This window comes from Dendrobates tinctorius, unplaced genomic scaffold (assembly GCF_039654945.1).
Source record: "Dendrobates tinctorius isolate UK_male_01 unplaced genomic scaffold, ASM3965494v1 ptg000055l, whole genome shotgun sequence".
In the NCBI taxonomy this organism is placed as follows: domain Eukaryota; kingdom Metazoa; phylum Chordata; class Amphibia; order Anura; family Dendrobatidae; genus Dendrobates; species Dendrobates tinctorius.
The window spans coordinates 1,055,891-1,078,578 of record NW_027361723.1 but is presented as its reverse complement, the minus strand read 5'-3'; positions in this window follow the sequence as shown (position 1 = coordinate 1,078,578).

Here is a 22,688-nt window from a genome sequence, read left to right as displayed (position 1 = left end):
ATTCTTATTACTGAAGCTTGTCAACCTTAATTTACTTCATAATAATAGTTACGCATTGAAAACAGTGGGTTATTTGGATAAAGTTGTGGGGGGGGGGTTGGGCTGGCTCCAGGTTTTCATGTGTCCTGGGCCAAAGAGTGGCAGTGGCCCCCTTTAACACATACCACAACTCATGATGCTCCGATATCGCAGAGAAAGTCTTAGTTACTCACCGGTTAACGGTATTTTTCGGAGTCCATGACAGCACCACCTGAGAGAGGGGATCCGCCCTTCAGGAACAGGAAACCTACAGATACATAAGGGCGGCACCTCTCCCACGCATCAGTTGGATTACAGAGCACAGAGGACCGCAATGGTTAATAGCATAACTTATATACAATACTATACACGACTATTTAAATTACCCGTGTACGTATAAGAGGAAGGAGTGCACACCCAAAATAGACTAAAAGGGAGGGAATATACGGGTGCTGTCATGGACTCCGAAAAATACCGTTAACCGGTGAGTAACTAAGACTTTATCGGTCGTCCATGACAGCACCACCTGAGAGAATTACAGAGAGTAATAACTATTTAGGGAGGGACTACAGCCTGCAGCACCCTTATACCAAAAGAGAGGTCTGTGGAAGCACCCAGGTCTAGCCTATAATGACTATAAAAGGTGCTCGGAGAGGACCAAGTAGCCGCCTTACATATCTGGTCGATGGAGACTTCTGATCTCTCGGCTCACGAGGTCGCCATGGCTCTGGTGGAATGCGCCCTCAGCTTCCCAGGTGGCGACCTGCCTTTTGAAGTGTATGCTACAGAAATTGCTTCTCTAATCCACCTGGCTAGTGTATTTTTTGACACTCTACAACCTTTCCTAGGGCCTTGGTGGGAAATAAATAGGGCATTATCTTTCTTCCAAGGATCGGTAGCTGCCAGATATTCTATGAGGCATTTCCTAACATCCAGGGTATGTAGTTTTTCTTCCTTCTCATTAGCTGGATTAGGGAGGAAGGATGGAAGGACTATTTCCTGAGTCCTATGAAAGTTAGAAACCACTTTAGGTAAGTACGCCGGATCAGGTCTGAGTATTACCCGTCCTAACCTGTATATAAGGAGGACGCCTAAATAATGCCTGGATGTCGCTTACTCTGCGAGCTGAGGTTAGAGCTACCAGGAAGGCTACTTTGAGGGACAGATTTTTAATGGAAGCTGATGAAATAGGTTCGAATGGAGCTTCCGTCATGGCCGTAAGGACTAGATTCAAGTCCCATGGCATGAATCTATCCTTCACTACTGGCCTGGACCTACCTGCTGCCTTAATGAACCTACTGATCCAGTAATTACCTGCGATGTTGCAGCTAAAGAGAGCCCCCAAAGCTGATACTTGTACTTTAAGAGTACTAGTGGAAAGTCCCATATCCAGACCTTTCTGAAGAAACTCTAAGATCTGATTTATTGGAGTTGAACCCCCAGCAACTATTTCAGAGCGCTGCAGGAACTTCTTCCAAATTCTAGCATAGATCTTAGTAGTAATGGCCTTCCTATTCTTAAGTAGGGTGTTAATCAAGTCTGGGGAGAAGTCTTTTTCTTTTAAGAGTGCCCGCTCAAACTCCACGCCGTCTGATGTAGGCCAGCCACCTGAGGGTGGAAGACTGGGCCGTGGGATACGAGATCCGGGATGTCCGGAAGAACCCAAGGATCGGACACCGACATGGTCCTGAGGCATGAGAACCATGCCCTCCTGGGCAAAAATGGAGCAATAACTATGACCCTTGCTCTGTCTCTCTTGATTTTTCTCAACACCAAGGGTAGTAGCGATAGGGGAGGGAAGGCGTATGCTAGCCTGAAGTCCCGCTTTATCAGAAAGGCATCTACCGCCAGGGGGTTCTCTCTGGGATTTAGGGAGCAGAATAGTCTTAATTTCCTTGGTGGCGAAGAGATCTACCTCTGGCTGTCTCCATTTTTGTATAATCAGGTCGAAGATCGAATTGTTTAGGGACCATTCTCCTTGTTTTAGTAGGTTGCGGCATTTATGTCAACAGGACAAGGGATTCCCAGCCAGACTCCCATGCCGGTACTGGCCCGGCCTCAAGCTGCTTAACGGCTGCGCTCTGACGAGGACATGCACATTCAGCTTAGAATGGCTGTTCTGCTAGTTGGAACAACCGTTCTGCCACATTCCTCAGGGGTTTGGAACGAGTCCCACCTTGGTGGTTGACATAAGCCACTGTGACCTGATTGTCGGAGAACACTCGCACATGATGGCTCTGCAGATACATAAGTAACTTCTTAGCTGCCTGCTCTACTGCTGTCAGTTCTTTTCAAATTAGATGACATTTTTATCTGGTGATGGTCCCATAGGCCCTGGACTAGGACTTCACCCATATGAGCCCCCCAACCGGAAGGGCTAGCATCCGTAGTGACTATGGGGGATATGTCACACTCCCAGGGAACCCCTCTGGACAAATTATCCTTTTCTAGCCACCACTCTAGGGACTCCCTTGTGCTTCGGGACAAGGTTAGCTGGCCCTCCAAGTAACCTCCAAGGATTTTTTGATGCAGTAAGACCTCCCCTGTAGTGTTCTTAAATGAAACTGGGCCCACTGGACCGCCGGATACAGGAGGAAAGGGAACCCAGAAGGGACATGGCTTTCTTGAGGGACATGGTGGGGTTATTGGCAGCGTTTAGGATCTGATAGTGTAGGCGAACAAGCTTCTCCGGAGGCAGCCTGTTTCTCAGAATCTAGAATCAGGCCTAAAAATTGCTGAATTCTCATCGGCTGTAACCGAGATTTTTTGATATTAAGCAGCCAACCTAACCGCTCTAGGGCCGACATTGCCCTCTGTAGCTGTTCCTTACAATGTTTTGCCGTTTTCCCTATAATCAGGAAGTCATCTAAGTAGGGGACTACTAGAATGTTAAATTCACGTAGATGGGCCATAACTTCCTTCCACCACTTTAGTAAACACCCGGGGAGCGACTGCCACCCCAAAGGGGAGGGCCGCATATTGGAAATGTTCAACTGACCCATTTAACTGAACCGCTACTCTGAGGAAGCGCTGATGGGCTGTATGAATGGGTATATGGTAGTATGCATCTTTTAAATCTAACACCACCATAAAGCAGTTTTGAAACAACAACTTTATTGTTGAATTGATTGTTTCCATTTTGAACGGCCGTATAACCAAGAAATCGTTTGAGGGACTTGAGATTAATTATAGTCCTAAAGGAGCCGTCTGGCTTGCGGACCAGGAACAGAGGGGAGTAGAAACCTTTCCCCCTTTCTCCCTCTGGAACCATAGTCAGGACTTTCTTGTGGCAAAGCTCATGAACCTCGGCCTCCAGGGCAGCTTGTTCTGATGTGGAAGACCTGAGAGGGGTGACCTTAAATTGATCTAGGGGAACCCGGGTGAACTCTAGTCGTAAACCCGCAGCTATCACCCCCAGTATCCAGTTGCTGCTAGAGATCAGCGACCAGGCTGGGTAGAAGGCAGCTAGTCTCCCCCCACAGCATCTAGTCATTGGGGCGGTTTTTTAGTGTCACGTGATGGACATTCCTGGCGCCCCCCTCCTCCGAACATGAAACCTGTACTCTCCTTCTTTTGTCGTCCCATCTGCCCTGATCTCTGGACGGCCTTCTATGGAAATATCCTTTCCTGGTGAAGGGGCGTCTATAAGAAGGATTCGGGAGGCTGGTGAACTTCTTTTTATCGTTCCCGGCTTTCTCTAAAAGTTCGTCCAGGATGGGGCCAAACAGATATTCCCCTCATATGGAATGGAGCAGAGTCGTGACCTGGCCTGGATATCTCCTGGCCAGCATTTTAACCAGAGGGCCCTTCGAGCTGCGTTTGATAACCCAGCTGATCTAGCCGCCATCCTTGCCGAGTCTGCTGAGGCATCAGCCAAGAAAGCCGCAGCACTCTGGATGATCGGTAGAGTTTTCTGACTGGATGCTCTTGGGGCTCCGTCCTTCAGATGGGAATCTAGTTGATCTAGCCAGACCATCACGGATCTGGCTATACAAGTGGCAGCTATCGCTGGTCTTAGGGCGCATGCTGACATCTCCCATGTTCCCTTTAGAAAGGAATCCGCTTTTTTATCCAGCGGGTCTTTTAAAGGAGGCCATATCATCGAACGGTATGGAGAACTTTTTGGAGGCTTTGGCTACTGCCGCGTCCAGCTTAGGGGCCTTATCCCATCTGTTTACCACTGGGTCATCAAATGGGTACCTCCGTTTGAAGGCAGGTGGTAAGGAGCCCCTTTTTTCGGGTCTCTTCCATTCCCTTTCTGTCAGGCTCTGGACCTTATCATTTAATGGAAAAGCTTTGTGTTTCCTGGGATCTAGACCTCCGAACATTACCTGTGCCGAAAGCTCTGGCTTTGAGTCTGCTACTGCCATGGTGGACCTTATTGCTTTAACTAGCTTGTCCATCTGGTCTAATGGAAAGCAGAATCGGCTTGAGTCTTCATCCGAAGAGGATGAAGTGGAGGCCGGGGAATCCGAGGAGTAATTGTTCCTAGGGGCAGCTGAGGACTCCGACCCTGAGAAACTAAATTCTCTCCCCCTAGAAGAGTCCCTTTTAGATAGGGCTTTCATCTCTGTCCCTGTAAGGATGGGGGAGAGTGCAAGGGCCTGTCAGTCTATGCCTGGGCCCCCGTCCCCTTCCAACCACTACCGTCTGTCGCACACATGGCTGACATAGTCTTTTGGGGTGGCCGTCTGGTAAGGGGCAACTACAGAGCGCACATTCCCTGTGCTTCTGTTTTACCGTAGCTTTCCTCCCCTGCGAAACCAGCATAAGGGAACACTGCATCAGGGTACATTCACGGAGATCTCTTACCCATGCAGATGAGGCAGGTACCGGATCACGGAGGGAGGCAGGGGGAATCCTTTAGACTGGAGGAACTTCTGCGGCTCTGCTCACTCGTCCGCTTCCACTCGTATGAGGCTTCACCGAGGCCTCCTTCTGTGGGTGCTCCTGCACGTCCTGCAGCTCTATGGGGGTTCTGTCATCCATCGCTGGGCCTTCAGAAGCACCCCGGCAGCATCACATCCTGCCCTTTAAGGCCTCCCAGAATCCGGTCAGCAGGGCACTGGCGCGGCACCTCCCCCAGGAACCCTCCCGCGACCTTCCCCCGCATGAACCGTCCCCCCCCACCGCCTCGGGTACCGCGCGTCCCCCCGGATCGCCGCGCACACTAGGAAGGCGGCCGGCACCCGACTTCCGGTTTTGGCGTTCCCGGCCCCGCCCCTTCCACCGCGTCACTTCCGCCGCGCGTCAGAGGCCGCGGGAGCGCGCGGAAAGGAGCCGGCACGGCGCCCCCGGCTCCGGTATGCCCGCCGCCCCCATGCGCGCCAGCCTGCGCTTGGCGACTGGACGCAACCGCCGACCCGGCCGGAGGGGGTTTGAGACCGGACCCCGGGGGAAACGCATCAGGAGGGGCCTGCATACATACCTGGTGCCCGCATTCTGGAGACGGCTGTCCACCGGACCCTTTGCTCCGCCTGCTCTAACCACTGCCGTGGCGACCTACCCGGCCCCACCGTGGCGCTTCCAGGTACCCCGAGCTTGACCGAGGTAGGAGATCCCCCCGCTACCTGAGTCGGTCAGCCGGCCTGGGAATCCCTCGACGACTCCATGATGGACGATCTGAAGGAAGTCCCGTCCTCTAGGAACAGGAAACCAACTGATGCGTGGGAGAGGTGCCGCCCTTTTGTATCTGTAGGTTTCCTGTTCCTGAAGGGCGGATCCCCTCTCTCAGGTGGTGCTGTCATGGACGACCGATAAATATAGGTATAGTACAATGACAAATACTTCACTGCTTACATGACTGATCTATTTTAAGTTGTACAATAGCTCAAAAACAGGACAGTATATTACTCTTTACAGTATTATAGCCACCACATTGTGCGCCATACAGAATAATGAGGACCATATATTTCTCTATACAGAATTGGCCACATATAATGTTCCATACAGTATATGATGAGCTCCACATAATGCTACAGTATATGATGGTCCCCATGGACGATGCTCCAGTGTATTATGGGCCCAAATAATTCTCCACATATAATGGGCTCCATTTCTAATTCTCCAGTGTATAATGGGCCCCGTAAATGCTGCTCCAGTGTCTGATGTCCCCCATTTGGAATGTTCCAGTATATGATGGGCCTCATGGATGACGCTCCAGTGTATGATGGGCCCTAATAATGCTCAATATATAATGGGCTCCATTTATAATGCTCCAGTGTATCAAGGGCCCCGTAAATGCTGCTCCAGTGTCTGATGTACCCCATTTGGAATGCTCCAGTAATGATGGGCCCCATCTTTAATGAACCCAGACATGGTATGTGAATAGAGCTCCATGGAGTAATCTGAAGTGTGTGCTGCCGCATCGTTCACTTTTGGTGTGGGTGAAGGACACAAGGAAAGTGGTTGCTCCTGACCAGAAGCCTCCACTTAGGACTCAGTGTTATGATTGAGTCACCGTAGGAGGCAAAAACAGAAATGCTAGCTAAGTCCAGAAAACCAGAGAGGTTGGCAGCTATCGGATTGCAGACCCCTGATCCTATCCACAACAACTAACAGTAGCCGTGGGGGGTTCCTACGATGCCCTAGACCCCTCGATCACAGCCGGAGAATTAAATAGGCCTAAAGAAAGAAAGGGGAAATCTAAACTGCCCCAGAGCAGACCCCAAAGCAATAGGCAGCCCCCAACATATAATGACGGTGAAGCAAGATGAAAACACTAACACAGACAGAAAGATAGACTGAGCAAAGACGGGGCCCAAGCTAACTAGATAGGAAAGGACAGGAAGGCTGCTGTCTGCAATCCGTGAAAAACCCTATGAAAATAAGAGCCAACAGACTGACAGTGAAAAAGGCCCTGAAGACACTAGGCTTCAAAAAGCTATGTCAGTACTCAGGAATATTCTGAAGACAGAGCAACCGGCAAAAGGAGATTCAGCTCACCCCAGCAGGGAATGGCAGAATCCAGAAAAGCAAGGAAAACAAACAGAAATGCTAACAGGCAAAGCAGAAAACTTAGCTTTAGAGGAGCAGGAATCAGACTGGTGTCCTAGAAGTCCACAGAGAAATCACCCGACTTCCGGTTTTGGCGTTCCCGGCCGCGCCCCTTGCGCCGCGTCACCCCCGCCGCTCACCTGAGGCCTCGGGAGCGAGCCGGCACAGCGCCCCGGCACGGAATGCCTCCAGCCCCACGTGCGCCGCCATGTACCCGCCGACCAGGCGCCAACTCCGACCCGGATGAGGAGAGGACCGGACCTGGGGGGGGAACGCACCAGGAGGGGACCGGGGCATACATACCTGGTGCTGGCACTCTGGAGGCGGTTGTCCACCGGACCCTGTGCTCCACCTGCTCCGTCCACTGCCATGGCAACCTACCCGGCCCCACTGTGGCGCTTCCAGGGACCCCGCACTGACCGAGGTAGGAGATCCCCCGCTACCTGGGTCGGTCAGCCGGCCTGGGAATATCCTCGACTACTCCATGACGGACGATCTGTAGGAAGTCCTGTCCTCCAGGAACAGGAAACCAACTGATGCGTGGGAGAGGTGCCACCCTTTTGTATCTGTAGGTTTCCTGTTCCTGAAGGGCGGATCCCCTCTCTCAGGTGGAGCTGTCATGGACGACCGAATAAATTAAGTTAGTCTGACATGACTTATTAGTTACAAACCCATGCTGACTCTGTTTAATCACTTCATTCTTATCCAGGTACTGACATACATGTTGTTTAATAATTTGTTCAAAGATCTTTCCTGGTATAGAAGTCAGACTCACCGGCCTATAGTTGCCTGGGTCCACCTTCTTCCCCTTTTTGAAGATAGGAACAACATTTGCTCTTCTCCAGTCTTCTGGGACTTATCCTGTTCTCCAAGAATTTTCAAAGATTATGGAGAGGGGTTCAAAAATTTCTTCTGCCATCTCCTTCAGTACTCTGGAGTGTAATTCATCTGGACCTGGAGACTTGAATTCATTTAGGTTAGCTAAGTGTTTCCTCACTATCTTTCTGTTTATAGATATCCTGGATTCTTCTATTCCCTTAATAGGACAGTGAAGAACAGTTGATGTTACATTTCCTTTCTGAGAGAAAACAGATGCAAAATAGGAATCTAAAAGTTCGGCCTTCTCAACATCCTGTCTTACCATTTCATCATTTTCATCCTGTAAAAATCCTATAGCATCTTTGACTTTTCTTTTACTTTTGACATATCCCCAAAATCCTTTATTATTGCTTTTGACATCTCTTGTAAGCCTCAATTCATTGTCAGCTTTAGCTAATCCGATTTGTGCCCTGCAGGTTCTGCAGACAGCATTATATTCTTCTTTAGATATGCCTCCCTCTTTCCATTTTATAAACAATTCTTTCTTCCTTTTTAGCATGTGCTTAAGTTCTGTGTTCATCCATCCTGGTTTCCTTAAATGCTTCCTATTCTTCCCTCTTTTCGGAATTGTTAACAATTGTGCTTTGAGAATTTCATGTTTCAAGATTTCCCATCCTTCCTGGACATTTTTGTCCTTAAGGATATCCAGACATTGGATCGCTCCAATTCTCTTTCTGAATCCCTTAAAATCTGCCTTTCTGAAATCTAACCTTGACGTCTGAGTCTTCACAGGTCTTCCTCCTCTAGTTATCCAAAATTCTAAAATAGCATGGTTGCTACCTCCTAGGGTCCCAGCCACTTTTACCTCCTCGACCATTTCCTCCCTGTTGATAAGGATTAGATCCAAGGTAGCAGATCCCCTTGTTTTCTCCCCTACCTTTTGGAAGATAAAGTTGTCAGCAAGAGAGGATAAGAATTTCCTTGACCAGTTAGTTTTGCCTGAGAGAGATTCCTAACAAATGTCTGGATAGTTGAAATGTCCCATGACAACTGTGTCATATTTTTTGGAGAACTTGGCCATTTGATGCATAAAGAGTTCATCCATATCTTCAGCTTGCACAGGCGGCCTGTAGTAAATGCCTACAATGGTGTCCTTTCCATTGTTCTGTCCTTGTATTCTTACCCAAACAGTTTCCACAGAACTCCCAGTCTCTGAAGCTTGGATCTCTATGCAGATATACGCGTTTCTAACATACAATGCGACACCTCCTCCTCTTTTATCAAGTCTGTTTCTTACAAATAAGTTGTATCCTTCCAGCCTTGTATTACAATCATGTGTATCGTCCCACCAAGTTTCAGTGATTCCAATGACATCATATTTCTTTTCCTGTGTTAGTAGTTCCAATTCTCCTTGTTCGTTGCCCATGCTTTGTGCATTAGTACAGAAACATTTTAGTTTGTGATTGGTTTCTTTCTCCGATATTTTTATTATTTACATTCTTTTGTCTTTGTTCTTCCTTTCCACTTCTAATAGGAGAGTTCTCAATAGCATTTGTCAGGTGTATGGCTTTTTCTGGTCTTTTGCTTCCCTTCCCACGTTGTTCTAGTGTAAAGCTCTCCTGATGAGTGTAGCAAGGCGACTTCCAAATACATGTTTTCCAGTCTTCGTAAGGTGCCCCCCATCTCTAGCAAGTAGTCCATCATATAGGTAAATTCACTCCGTGATCCAGAAATCCAAATCCTTGCTGACAGCACCATCGACGTAGCCAGTTGTTCACCTGCAGAATCTTATTCCACCTCCTTGTTCCATGGCCATCCACTGGGAGGATGGAAGAGAAGACCACCTGCGCTCCCGGTTCTTTCATTTTCCTGCCTAAGTTTTCAAAGTCTCTGCAGATAGTTTCCAGGTCGTTTCTTGCGGTGTCATTTGTCCCCACATGTAGTAGCAGGAATGGGTAGTCATCTGTAGGTCTGAAGAGTCCTGATATCCTGTCAGACACATCTTTAATTTTTGCACCTGGAAGACAGCACATTTCTCTTGAATCTGTGATGTGTCAGATCAGCGATCTCACACATGACCATGATGTCCCCCCTGGGACAGTGTAATAAAGTTAAAAAAAAAAAAAAAAAATTCCCTAATAAATTCATTTGTTGGAAATAAAAAAAAATTAAAAATAAAAGTACACATTTAGTATCGCTGCGTCCATAACGACCCGCCCTATAAAACTGCCCCATTAGTTAACCCCTTTAGCGAACCCATTAAAAAAGAAAAATAAAAAACAAAGCAAAAAATAATGCTTTATTATCATACCATCGAACAAAAAGTGCAATAACACGCGATGAAAAAGACAGATCTAAATAATCATGGTACCGCTGAAAACGTCATCTTGTCCTGCAAAAAAAGAGCCACCATACAGCATCATCAGCAGAAAAATAAAAAAAAGTTATAGCTCGCAGAATAAAGCGATGCAAAATAATTATTTTTTATATAAAATAGTTTTCATTGCATAAAAGCGTCAAAACATAAAAAAAGACATAAATGAGTTATCGCTGTAATCGTACTGACCCGAAGAATAAAACCACCTTAACAATTTTACTGCACGTGGAACGGTGTAAACGCACCCCCCAAAAGAAATTCTTGAGATGCTGGTTTTTGTTCATTCTGCGTCACAAAAATCGGAATAAAAAGCGATCAAAAAATGTCACGTGCCGAAAATAGTATCAATAAAAACGTTAACTCGTCCCACAAAAAGTAAGACCTCACATGACTCAGTGGGCCAAAATATGTAAAATTATAGCTCTCAAAATGTGGTGATGCAAAAGCTATTTTTACTATAAAAAGCGTCTTTTAGCGTGTGACAGCTGCCAAACATAAAAACCGCCATAAATAGTAAATCAAACCCCCCCGTTATCACCCCCTTAGTTATGGAAAAATAATAAAAATTACAAAAAAATGTATTTATTTCCATTTTCCCATTAGGGTTAGGGCTGAGATTAGAGTTAGTGGTGTGTTTGGGTTAGGGTTGGAGTTAGAATTGGGGGGTTTCCACTGTTTGGGCACATCAGGTGCTCTCCAAACGCAATTCTGCGTTGAAAAAGTCAAATGGTGCCGCTTCCCTTCCAAGCTCTGCCATACGCCCAAACAGTGTTTTACCCCCACATATGGGGTATCAGCCTACTCAGGACAAATTGAAAAACAACTTTTGGGGTCCAATTTCTCCAGTTACCCTTAGGAAAATAAAAAATTGGGGGCACAAATATAATTTGTGGAAAAAAAATATGATTTTTTTTATTTTCACGCCCAGGCGTTATAAACTTCTGTGAAGCACTTGGGGGTTCAAAGTGCTCACCACACATCTAGATAAGTTCCGTGAGGGGTCTAGTTTCCAAAATGGGGTCACTTGTGGGGGTTTCCACTGTTTAGGTACATCAGGGGCTCTCCAAAGGCAACATGACACCCGCAGACCATTCCATCAAAGTCTGCATTCCAAAACGTCACTACTTCCCTTCCGAGCCCCAACGTGTGCCCATACAGTAGTTTTCTCCCACATATGGGGAATCAGCATACTCAGGACAAATTGGACAACAACTTTTGGGGTCCAATTTCTCCTGTTACCCTTGGGAAAATAAAAAAATTGGGGACTAAAAGATCATGTTTGTGGAAAAAATATGATTTTTTTATTTTCACGCCCGGGCGTTATAAACTTCTGTGAAGCCCTTGGGGGTTCAAAGTGCTCACCATGCATCTAGATAAGTTCCTTGAGGGGTCTAGCTTCAAAATTGGTGTCATTTGTAGGGGGTTTCCACTGTTTTAGCACATCAGGGGCTTTCCAAACACGACATGGTGTCCGATCTCAATTCCATCCAAAAAATTCAAATGGTGCTGATTCCCTTCTGAGCTCTGCCATGAGCCCAAATAGTCATTTACACCCACATATGGGGTATCAGCGTACTCAGGACAAATGGCACAATAACTTTTAGGGTCCTGTTACCCTTGGGAAAATAAAAATTGGGGGTGAAAAGTTCATTTTTGTGGAAAAAATATGATTTTTTAATTGTACGGCTGTATGTTATAAACTTCTGTGAAGCCCTTGTGGGTTCAAAATTCTCACCACATATCTAGATAACTTCCTTGGGGGGGTCTAGTTTCCAAAATGGGGTCACTTGTAGGGGGTTTCCACTGTTTAGGCACATCAGGGGCTCTCCAAACTTGACATGGCGTCCGATCTGAATTCCAGCCAATTTTGCATTGAAAAGTCAAACGGCGCTCCTTCCCTTCTGAGCTCTGCCATGCGCCGAAACAGTGGTTCCCCCCCACATATCAGGTATCAGCGTACTCAGGAGAAATTGCACAATAACTTTTGCAGTCCAATTTCTCCTGTTACCCTTGGTTAAATAAAAAAAATTGGACCTGAAGTAATTTTTTTGTGAAGAAAAGTTAAATGTTCATTTTTTTTTTAAACATTCAAAAAATTCCTGTGACGCACCTGAAGGGTTAATAAACTTTTTGAATGTGGTTTTGAGCACCTTAAGGGGTGCAGTTTTTAGAATGGTGTCACTTTTGGGTATTTTCTATCATATAGACCACTCAAAGTGACTTCAAATGTGATGTGGTCCGTAAAAATAAAATGGTGTTGCAAAAATGAGAAATCGCTGGTCAACTTTTAACCCTTATAACTTCCTAAGAAAAAAAAAATTTGGTTCAAAAATTGTGCTGATGTAAAGTAAACATGTGGGGAATGTTAGTTAATACATTTTTTGTGTGCCATAATCTCTGTGATTTAAGGGCATAAAAATTCAAATTTGGAAAATTGTGAAATTTTCACCAAATTTCCGTTTTTTTTCACAAATAAACGTAAGTTATATCAAAGAATTTTTACCACTAACATGAAGTACAATATGTCACGAGAAAACAATGTCAGAATCACCTGGATCCATGGAAGCGTTCCAGAGTTATTTCCTCATAAAGGAACAGTGGTCAGAATTGTAAAAATTGGCCCAGTCATGAACGTGCAAACCACCCTTGGGGGTAAAGGGGTTAAAGTTATTCCCGTATCCTGTGTTCTCTTTAGTATAGTTTGTCTGTGTCCCTGTAAACGCTTCGGCAGTATCCTAATCCTGAAAACACATTGGCGGTACCTATATCCTATCTCCTGGTCCCGATGCGTCCAGTCCTGAGTCTATTGTCCCTGGTCCTAGTGCGGCATCTCCAAAACTGTTTCATGATAATTACATGAGTGAATAAGAACCTATCTTGAATATCCAAGTTGTCCGCAAAGTCCTTCAGTCTCGGTTTCCTGCTAGTCATTGACCTGGGTCATGTCTCCCTGTGTCAGTGAACCCGACACCTCGGATCGTTAGCGGCAGTAAGTAGCAGCGCATGCCAAGGAAAGGTACCTGACGGATTCCTGGATCCCAGTCTGTCTCCACCATCATGAGCTCCAAGTATCCACTTAGCTAAGTCCTTTCCTAGGCAGGTCCGACCCTGTGGCACAGTGGCTCCATGAACCATGAGGGCCACCTTCGAGCGTGACACAGTCTAATGGAGATAAGAAATGACAAACGTTTAGCAATAAACCATGCCTCCGTATTCAGTCACCCAATTTTCTTGGCTTCTCGCTAGCCTTCTCCTCCTCAGTACAGTGTGCCTTCTGGCCACACACATTGTTCCTGCACTACTATTGGTGCAATAGCTACGATGACATGGAAGAACGGGAACGCAAGGGAACAGGAGGGCGAGTGGTCAAGGGAGATATTTTCTCTCTGCGCTCAGTACAGGACACATGACAGTGGATCATCTCCACCATCTTTGGAGCTGGGCCTGAGGACAATTACCAGTAAGTGATAGAGCCCAGAGGGGAGAAAACCGGTGATATCTGCAAAATAAAAGTCATATAATAGGCAGAAGTAGGTTTTCCTATTATTCTGAAAGGATTTCTGAGTGATGATTATAAATTAACAATAGAATAAAGGTGATAGAAGTTTAGGATTGCTCACCTCTCCGGTCAGCAGGTAGATGATCTCCAGGGTGAAGCTTAATAATCTTTTGCTTATTGCTCTCCCCTCTTCGTCCATCCTATTTGAAAAACATGAGAAAACAACAGCTAAAATAATAAGGGATCTAGTCCTGCAGACACCTAAGTGATAATGAGAGGCTCCTGATCCCTCAGGAGACCAGGCCATGAGTGAGATGGAGGCCTGCGATCACTGAGCATTGAGAAGACAGATTCTGAGCCTTTACCACAAGGTTAGAGGAAAATTCCCAACTCCAAAAGCTTTACAAGAGGAACTTAGAGAGCAGATAATATCATCTGTACTTAATCTTTTTCCACAAAACTTGTATTTGATTCATAGACAAGTTTACAACTATCAGGAGGAGATGTGCTGACTAGCTTTTTGCCGAGACTCGCACCAACTCGCAGATCAGGGAACTTTTATCGCGGTTACAAGTCAAACACCTATCTGCCGCTTCATTCCTCCACTAAGGTGATGCCCAAAGAAGCAGAACACAATGACTGACAGCCCGAAACATTACGAATGGGTCGGTGGTGGAGCACGCGCACTCCTGCTCCATCCCAACGGCAAGAAAGGGTCTCCATTCTGCAGCTCGGTATTGGTTGAAGTGGTGGAAAACAGAACGATCAGTAAGTGATCACCTATCCCGGAGATAAATGGTGACAACTGGACAAACCAATCAGCTATAAATATATGATGCCGGGATGATGTAAGATGAGAAGTTGTGTCACCGGTGTAAGGATTCAGCTGTAAGACACAGACGCATCCGGCGTTAGTTAGGTAGGGGATGACTCCTATGCCAAATGATCTTGGGCAAATTGTTTTCTAAATCAGGGAGGGTTGTCGAGCATGACAGATAACAGAATCAGAATGGTAAAGTCCCACACCGCACATCTTATAGTTGAGAAAATAATATAAAACTGAAGAAACATTTCTGGCTTCTCGGATAAAAAAATTCCAAAATTTACAGCCATATTCCCAAAAAAATATTCCAATCAGAGGATATTACTGAGAAAAAGCAACGAATGCAATTGAGCGGTCATTGTCTGATTCTCATAAGAAAAGCTTCTCAAACTCCATATTCCATAGTGGCCCCCACACCACTGACCTCCCACAGCCCCCATGTATCTCCAGTACCCCCACACCACTAACTTCATATACAGTCCTGCTCAAAAACCTCAGATGCTTCCATTTAAAACACAGGCAAGCTGTGTACTCTCCTTCTACCACGTCCTGTTCCCAGGCCCTGCAACCTCCTTTATTAGCAACTTCCCCACTTGGCTCCTATAGTTTATTTTACTCACTTATATAGTGCCATTAATTCCACAGCGCTTTACAGACATTATCTCCATTGGTACTCACAATCTATATTCCCTCTCAATCTTTGAAGTATGGGAGGAAGCCGGACAACCCAGAGAAAACCCACGCAAACACGGGGAGAACATACAAACTCCTTGCAGATGTTGTCCATGGTGCAATATGAACCCTGGACCTCAAAACTGCAAGGCTTCAGTGCTAACCACTGAGCCTCCCTATCTAACCATCACCTACTCACATTACTCATCCTTGTCCTCTTCAGTTGCCCCAAGTTCAGTAATTAGCACACTCCTGCAGAAATCAATCTCTCCTAGACACACACTCTCTGGTGCTATCCACCATTATCTTCACTAGGGATGAGAGGAGCTGTGGAAGTTTGGGTTCGGCCGAAGTTGAGAAAAAAAAAAAGTTTGGTTCGGGTACCAGAACTTGATACTGGACTCGAACCCCATATAAATCAATGGGGATATAAATAAATGAAAAAAACAATGTGGGGTTCCCCTTATTTTTATAATCAGCTAAAGTAAATCAGAGAACTGTGATATGGTCGTATTATGCTGGGAAGGGGACAATATCAATGGACCTTCCCAGCTTATTAAAATCAGCTCACAGCTGTCTGCTTTGCCTTTGCTGGGTATTAAAAATGGGGGGACCATTTAAAAATGAAGTGCGGGTGCCCCTATTTTTAATAACCTGCTATGGCAAAGCACACAGTTGCGGTTTGATGTAATGTCCACTGACATAAATTCCAGAAGTTAGTAATGGCGAGGTGGCTGTCAGACACCCCCATTACTAACCCCGTAGTAAAAAGAAAGAAACACACAGAAGTCTTTTATTTGTAAAAATAAATCCCTTACAAGTTATCTCTTTTACATATTTATTACCCCCAAAAAATTATCCCCAGGGGTCCGCTGCAATCCAGATGACGGTCCTGCGATGATCCCCATCTTCTTCATCCAGTCTATGGAGCCCTGATCAGAAAAAAGCAACTCCCTAGACAGGAGCAGCAGCCATTTCCTTTTCTGATGCTGTGCTCCGAGAGACCCGACCGCTATGAACTGAGGTGACGTAAGGTTAGCTCAGTTCACAGCGGCCAGGTCTAAGGAGGGCATTGTGTCAAACTGATAACGAGTGGTAACGTCCCCGCTTGTCATTAGTCCAGCACTTGCTCTGCATTCGTGAGACCAGGCCGCAGTGAACTGAGGTAACCTTACTGACGTCACCTCAGTTCATAGCGGCTGGGTCTCTCGGAGTACAGCATTAGACCAGGCAGTGGCTGCGGCACCAATCTATGGAGAAGCGTTCTCTGAATGGGGCTCCATAGACTGGACGAAGATCAGTATCATTGTGGGACTTCCATTTGGGTTGCAGCGGCCCCCTGTGGATTATTTATTCTTTAAATAAATGAGTAAAAGAGGGTAATTGTCGGAATTGATTTTTTTTTAACAAATAAAGGACTTTGTGTGTTTATTTCATGACTACAAGGTTTGGAATGGAGGTGTCTGATGAAATAAGCCTCTTAATTACTAACCCCTGGGTTTTATGTCAGCGAACAATACACAGCTGACATTAACCCCAAAACCATCAACCTGATTGCCACTGCACCAGGGCAATGAGGGAAGAGCAGAGTCTAAGAGCCAGAATTATTGATGCATCTAATAGATGCACAATTTCTGGGGCGGCTGAGGGCTGGTCTTATTAGGCTGAGAAGAGCCCAATATCTATAGCCCTTTCCAGTCTATTAATATCAACCTGCAGCTCTCTGCTTAGCCTTTGCTGGTTATTAAAAATACGGGGGACCCAAAGTCATTTTTTTAGGGTCCCACCATTTCTAATAGCCAACAAAGGCAAAGCAGACAGCTGAGGGTGGTTATTGAAGCCTTCATTGGGGGACAAAGCACCATGGTTACCAGTATCCCCCAATGAAGCGATAAAGAAAAAAATTTTTGGTGAAAAAAGTTAATGTTAATTTTTTCCTTCTCCGTTGTTTTAGCTCTCGTGAAGCACCTGAAGAGTTAATAAACTTCATTAATGTGGTTTTGTGCACCTTGAAGGGTGCAGTTTTTAGAATGGTGTCACTTTTGGGTATTTTCTGTTATATTGACCCCCCGGAACTCAGTTCAAATGTGATGTGGTCCCTAAAAAAATGGTTTTGTAAATTTTGTTGGAAAAATTAGAAAAATCGCTGGTGAATGTTTAAGGCTTCTTTTACACTTACCGTGATTTCGCTGGCCGTTTCAGCGACCCCAATAGATTCCATGGGGCTGCAAAATCGGCCCGCAAAAATTAGTAGGCGCGCCGTATTTGCAGCCGTGAAAAAATATCGAGCTTGCGCGATATTTTTCACGGCTTACGGACACGACCTCCATTTAAATCAATGGTCCCACAAAACAACGGTAGCTTGTTTTTGTGGTACACTGTATATGTGGATTGCCGTTTTTCCCCAACAATTTGTTCAAATGGAAAAACGGCGATCCAAGTTTTTTTGCAGCCCGTTTTTGCAGGAGAGTGTGAAAATCACGGCAATACGGCCCGCAAAAAACACAGTAAGGCCGGGGTCACGCTAGAGAGAAATACGGACGAGTGAGAGGCATAAAAATCACGCATTGCACACGGACCAATGATTCTCTATGGTGCAGCTCCGAACAGGCGTATAAGCCAATGCAAGTCTATGGGTGCGCAAAAAATACGCATTACACAAGGACCAGACGTGTGACTTGCGAGAAATTCACACTGGTGTCCTTGAACAAAAGTCGGCAATTCAGTGCGCGATACAGTAAAATCACACTGACATATTAAATAAACATCTAATAGATGCGCCTTTTCTGGGGCAGATTTTTGTAGCCGGCGGGGGGGCAAAAACAATGGTCTCTCTCAAGGCTATTAAAATCTGCCGTCACTCACCTGCTTTACGTCTCTGGTTGCGATTTTGCCGCGGGAGCCCACGCATTTTTTTCCCCAACTAATTAACCCCTTAATTTAAGATATAGACGTCCCAAATTTTACACACAAATCCTAATTTTATTAGTCAGGGACATAAAAAATACATGAAATGAAATGCTTTACTGTATGTAACCCTGTGTCATCTCATGTCGAGTTCTGTAATGATTTTATTGAAGCCGGCAATTGAATTAGCGGCTATTCTGCTATGTAGAACTGTATGAAATGTAAATATATATATGTCTCAATAACGTGTGTGTGTGTGTGTGTATGTGTATATATATATATATATACACACACACTAGCTGAAGAGCCCGGCGCTGCCCGGGCATAGTAACTAACTGTGGTTAGTTATAACAAATTATAATTATCCTCCATCCCATAGGCTCGTGCCCATATACCCATCACACATCCTACATCCCATAGTCCAGTGCCCATATACATATCTGCCATCCCATAGTCCCGTGCCCATATACCCGTCAAACATATCCTCCATCCCATAGTCCAGTGCCCATATACCCATCCTCCATCCCATAGTCAACCATTATGACATCATAATGAAGGGCGGGGCTTGACGCACACACACTTTTTCCCCAGTATGTAGATAGGGGCAAAATTGTTTGGTGAATTGGAATGCACGGGGTTAAAATTTCGCCTCACAACATAGCCTAGGACGCTCTCGAGGTCCAGACGTGTGACTGTGCCAAATTTTGTGGCTGTAGCTGCGACGGTGCGGATGCCAATCCTGGACATACACACACACATACCATACATACCATACATACATACATACACACACTTGAGCTTTATATATTAGATGTAGTCTATGTGTATATATCTATTCTTTCGTTTGGGATGTAACCTGTCATTGGGCTCCATTATATGTCCATTTTATAAGCCTGCGAGATCTCGGCATACGGATTACATACGGATGATTACATGCGCAAAATACGCGGCCACACCTTGACAACGGATGACATACAGAACACTATTCGGGGACCATTTCTGCGTATTACGACCGTACAATACAGTCCATATTTTTATACGTTGTGTCTGACCCTAGCCTGGGATTAAAAGAATTCTAAGCCAATGTCATAACATAAAAAAATTATGTTTCCAAAATTGTGCTGATGTAAAGTCGACATGTGGGAAATGTTAATTAACTATTTTGCGTGACACCACTGTCTGATTTAAGGGTACAAAAATGAAGATTGAAAATTGCTAAATTGTTGCCAAATTTCTGTTTTTTTCATAAATAAACGAAAGTTATATAAATGAAATTTTACCACTAACATGAAGTACAATATGTCACAAGAAAAACAGTGTCAGAGTCACCGGGATCCATGGAAACGTTCCAGAGTTATTAACTCATAAAGGGACAGTGGTCAGAATTGTAAAAATTGGCCCGGGCATGAAGATTACTGTGCGCTTTCATATAATGTGCAACCCTCCTCACATGTACAGTGCCATGGAATAAATGGCGCTATAATAATAATACAGATAGAAAAGATGGGCAGCACGGAGGATCATCTTTAAAGCTCTGTGGAATTAATGTGTTCTATATGGCTATGTGCACACGGTACGGATTCTGCTGCGAATCCGCAGCGTTTCGGGCCCTGCGGGTGCGCAGATTTACCTTTGTTGTACAGTACCATTGTTTGCAATGGTAAAACCAAAAACGCTGTGCACATGCTGCGGATTTTTCCGTGCGGATTTGCTGCGGGTTAAACGCTACAACTCCCAGCACGTCCCGGGAAGGAGCTAAACGCTACAACTCCCAGCACGTCCCAGGAAGGAGCTAAACGCTACAACTCCCAGCACGACCCAGGAAGGAGCTAAACGCTACAACTCCCAGCACGTCCCAGGAAGGAGCTAAACGCTACAACTCCCAGCACGTCCCAGGAAGGAGCTAAACGCTACAACTCCCAGCACGTCCCAGGAAGGAGCTAAACGCTACAACTCCCAGCACGTCCCAGGAAGGAGCTAAACGCTACAACTCCCAGCACGACCCAGGAAGGAGCTAAACGCTACAACTCCCAGCACGACCCAGGAAGGAGCTAAACGCTACAACTCCCAGCACGTCCCAGGAAGAAACTAAACGCTACAACTCCCAGCACGTCCCAGGAAGGAGCTAAACGCTACAACTCCCAGCACGACCCAGGAAGGAGCTAAACGCTACAACTCCCAGCACGACCCAGGAAGGAGCTAAACGCTACAACTCCCAGCACGTCCCAGGAAGAAACTAAACGCTACAACTCCCAGCACGTCCCAGGAAGGAGCTAAACGCTACAACTCCCAGCACGTCCCAGGAAGGAGCTAAACGCTACAACTCCCAGCACGTCCCAGGAAGGAGCTAAACGCTACAACTCCCAGCACGTCCCAGGAAGGAGCTAAACGCTACAACTCCCAGCACGTCCCAGGAAGGAGCTAAACGCTACAACTCCCAGCACGTCCCAGGAAGGAGCTAAACGCTACAACTCCCAGCACGTCCCAGGAAGGAGCTAAACGCTACAACTCCCAGCACGTCCCAGGAAGGAGCTAAACGCTACAACTCCCAGCACGTCCCAGGAAGGAGCTAAACGCTACAACTCCCAGCACGTCCCAGGAAGGAGCTAAACGCTACAACTCCCAGCACGTCCCAGGAAGGAGCTAAACGCTACAACTCCCAGCACGACCCAGGAAGGAGCTAAACGCTACAACTCCCAGCACGACCCAGGAAGGAGCTAAACGCTACAACTCCCAGCACGTCCCAGGAAGAAACTAAACGCTACAACTCCCAGCACGTCCCAGGAAGGAGCTAAACGCTACAACTCCCAGCACGACCCAGGAAGGAGCTAAACGCTACAACTCCCAGCACGTCCCAGGAAGGAGCTAAACGCTACAACTCCCAGCACGTCCCAGGAAGAAACTAAACGCTACAACTCCCAGCACGTCCCAGGAAGGAGCTAAACGCTACAACTCTCAGCACGTCCCAGGAAGGAGCTAAACGCTACAACTCCCAGCACGTCCCAGGAAGGAGCTAAACGCTACAACTCCCAGCACGTCCCAGGAAGGAGCTAAACGCTACAACTCCCAGCACGTCCCAGGAAGGAGCTAAACGCTACAACTCCCAGCACGTCCCAGGAAGGAGCTAAACGCTACAACTCCCAGCACGTCCCAGGAAGGAGCTAAACGCTACAACTCCCAGCACCTCCCAGGAAGGAACTAAACGCTACAACTCCCAGCACGTCCCAGGAAGGAGCTAAACGCTACAACTCCCAGCACGTCCCGGGAAGGAGCTAAACGCTACAACTCCCAGCACGTCCCAGGAAGAAACTAAACGCTACAACTCCCAGCACGTCCCAGGAAGGAACTAAACGCTACAACTCCCAGCACGTCCCAGGAAGGAGCTAAACGCTACAACTCCCAGCACGTCCCAGGAAGGAGCTAAACGCTACAACTCCCAGCACGTTCCAGGAAGGAGCTAAACGCTACAACTCCCAGCACGTCCCAGGAAGGAGCTAAACGCTACAACTCTCAGCACGTCCCAAGAAGGAGCTAAACGCTACAACTCCCAGCACGTTCCAGGAAGGAGCTAAACGCTACAACTCCCAGCACGTCCCAGGAAGGAGCTAAACGCTACAACTCCCAGCACGTCCCAGGAAGGAGCTAAACGCTACAACTCCCAGCACGTCCCAGGAAGGAGCTAAACGCTACAACTCCCAGCACGTCCCAGGAAGGAGCTAAACGCTACAACTCCCAGCACGACCCAGGAAGGAGCTAAACGCTACAACTCCCAGCACGACCCAGGAAGGAGCTAAACGCTACAACTCCCAGCACGTCCCAGGAAGGAGCTAAACGCTACAACTCCCAGCACGTCCCAGGAAGAAACTAAACGCTACAACTCCCAGCACGTCCCAGGAAGGAGCTAAACGCTACAACTCCCAGCACGTCCCAGGAAGGAGCTAAACGCTACAACTCCCAGCACGTCCCAGGAAGGAGCTAAACGCTACAACTCCCAGTACGTCCCAGGAAGGAGCTAAACGCTACAACTCCCAGCACGTCCCAGGAAGGAGCTAAACGCTACAACTCCCAGCACGTCCCAGGAAGGAGCTAAACGCTACAACTCCCAGCACGACCCAGGAAGGAGCTAAACGCTACAACTCCCAGCACGTCCCAGGAAGAAACTAAACGCTACAACTCCCAGCACGTCCCAGGAAGGAGCTAAACGCTACAACTCCCAGCACGTCCCAGGAAGGAGCTAAACGCTACAACTCCCAGTACGTCCCAGGAAGGAGCTAAACGCTCCAACTCCCAGCACGTCCCAGGAAGGAGCTAAATGCTACAACTCCCAGCACGTCCCAGGAAGGAGCTAAACGCTACAACTCCCAGCACGTCCCAGGAGGAGCTAAACGCTACAACTCCCAGTACGTCCCAGGAAGGAGCTAAACGCTCCAACTCCCAGCACGTCCCAGGAAGGAGCTAAATGCTACAACTCCCAGCACGTCCCGGGAAGGAGCTAAACGCTACAACTCCCAGCACGTCCCAGGAAGGAGCTAAATGCTACAACTCCCAGCACGTCCCAGGAAGGAGCTAAATGCTAC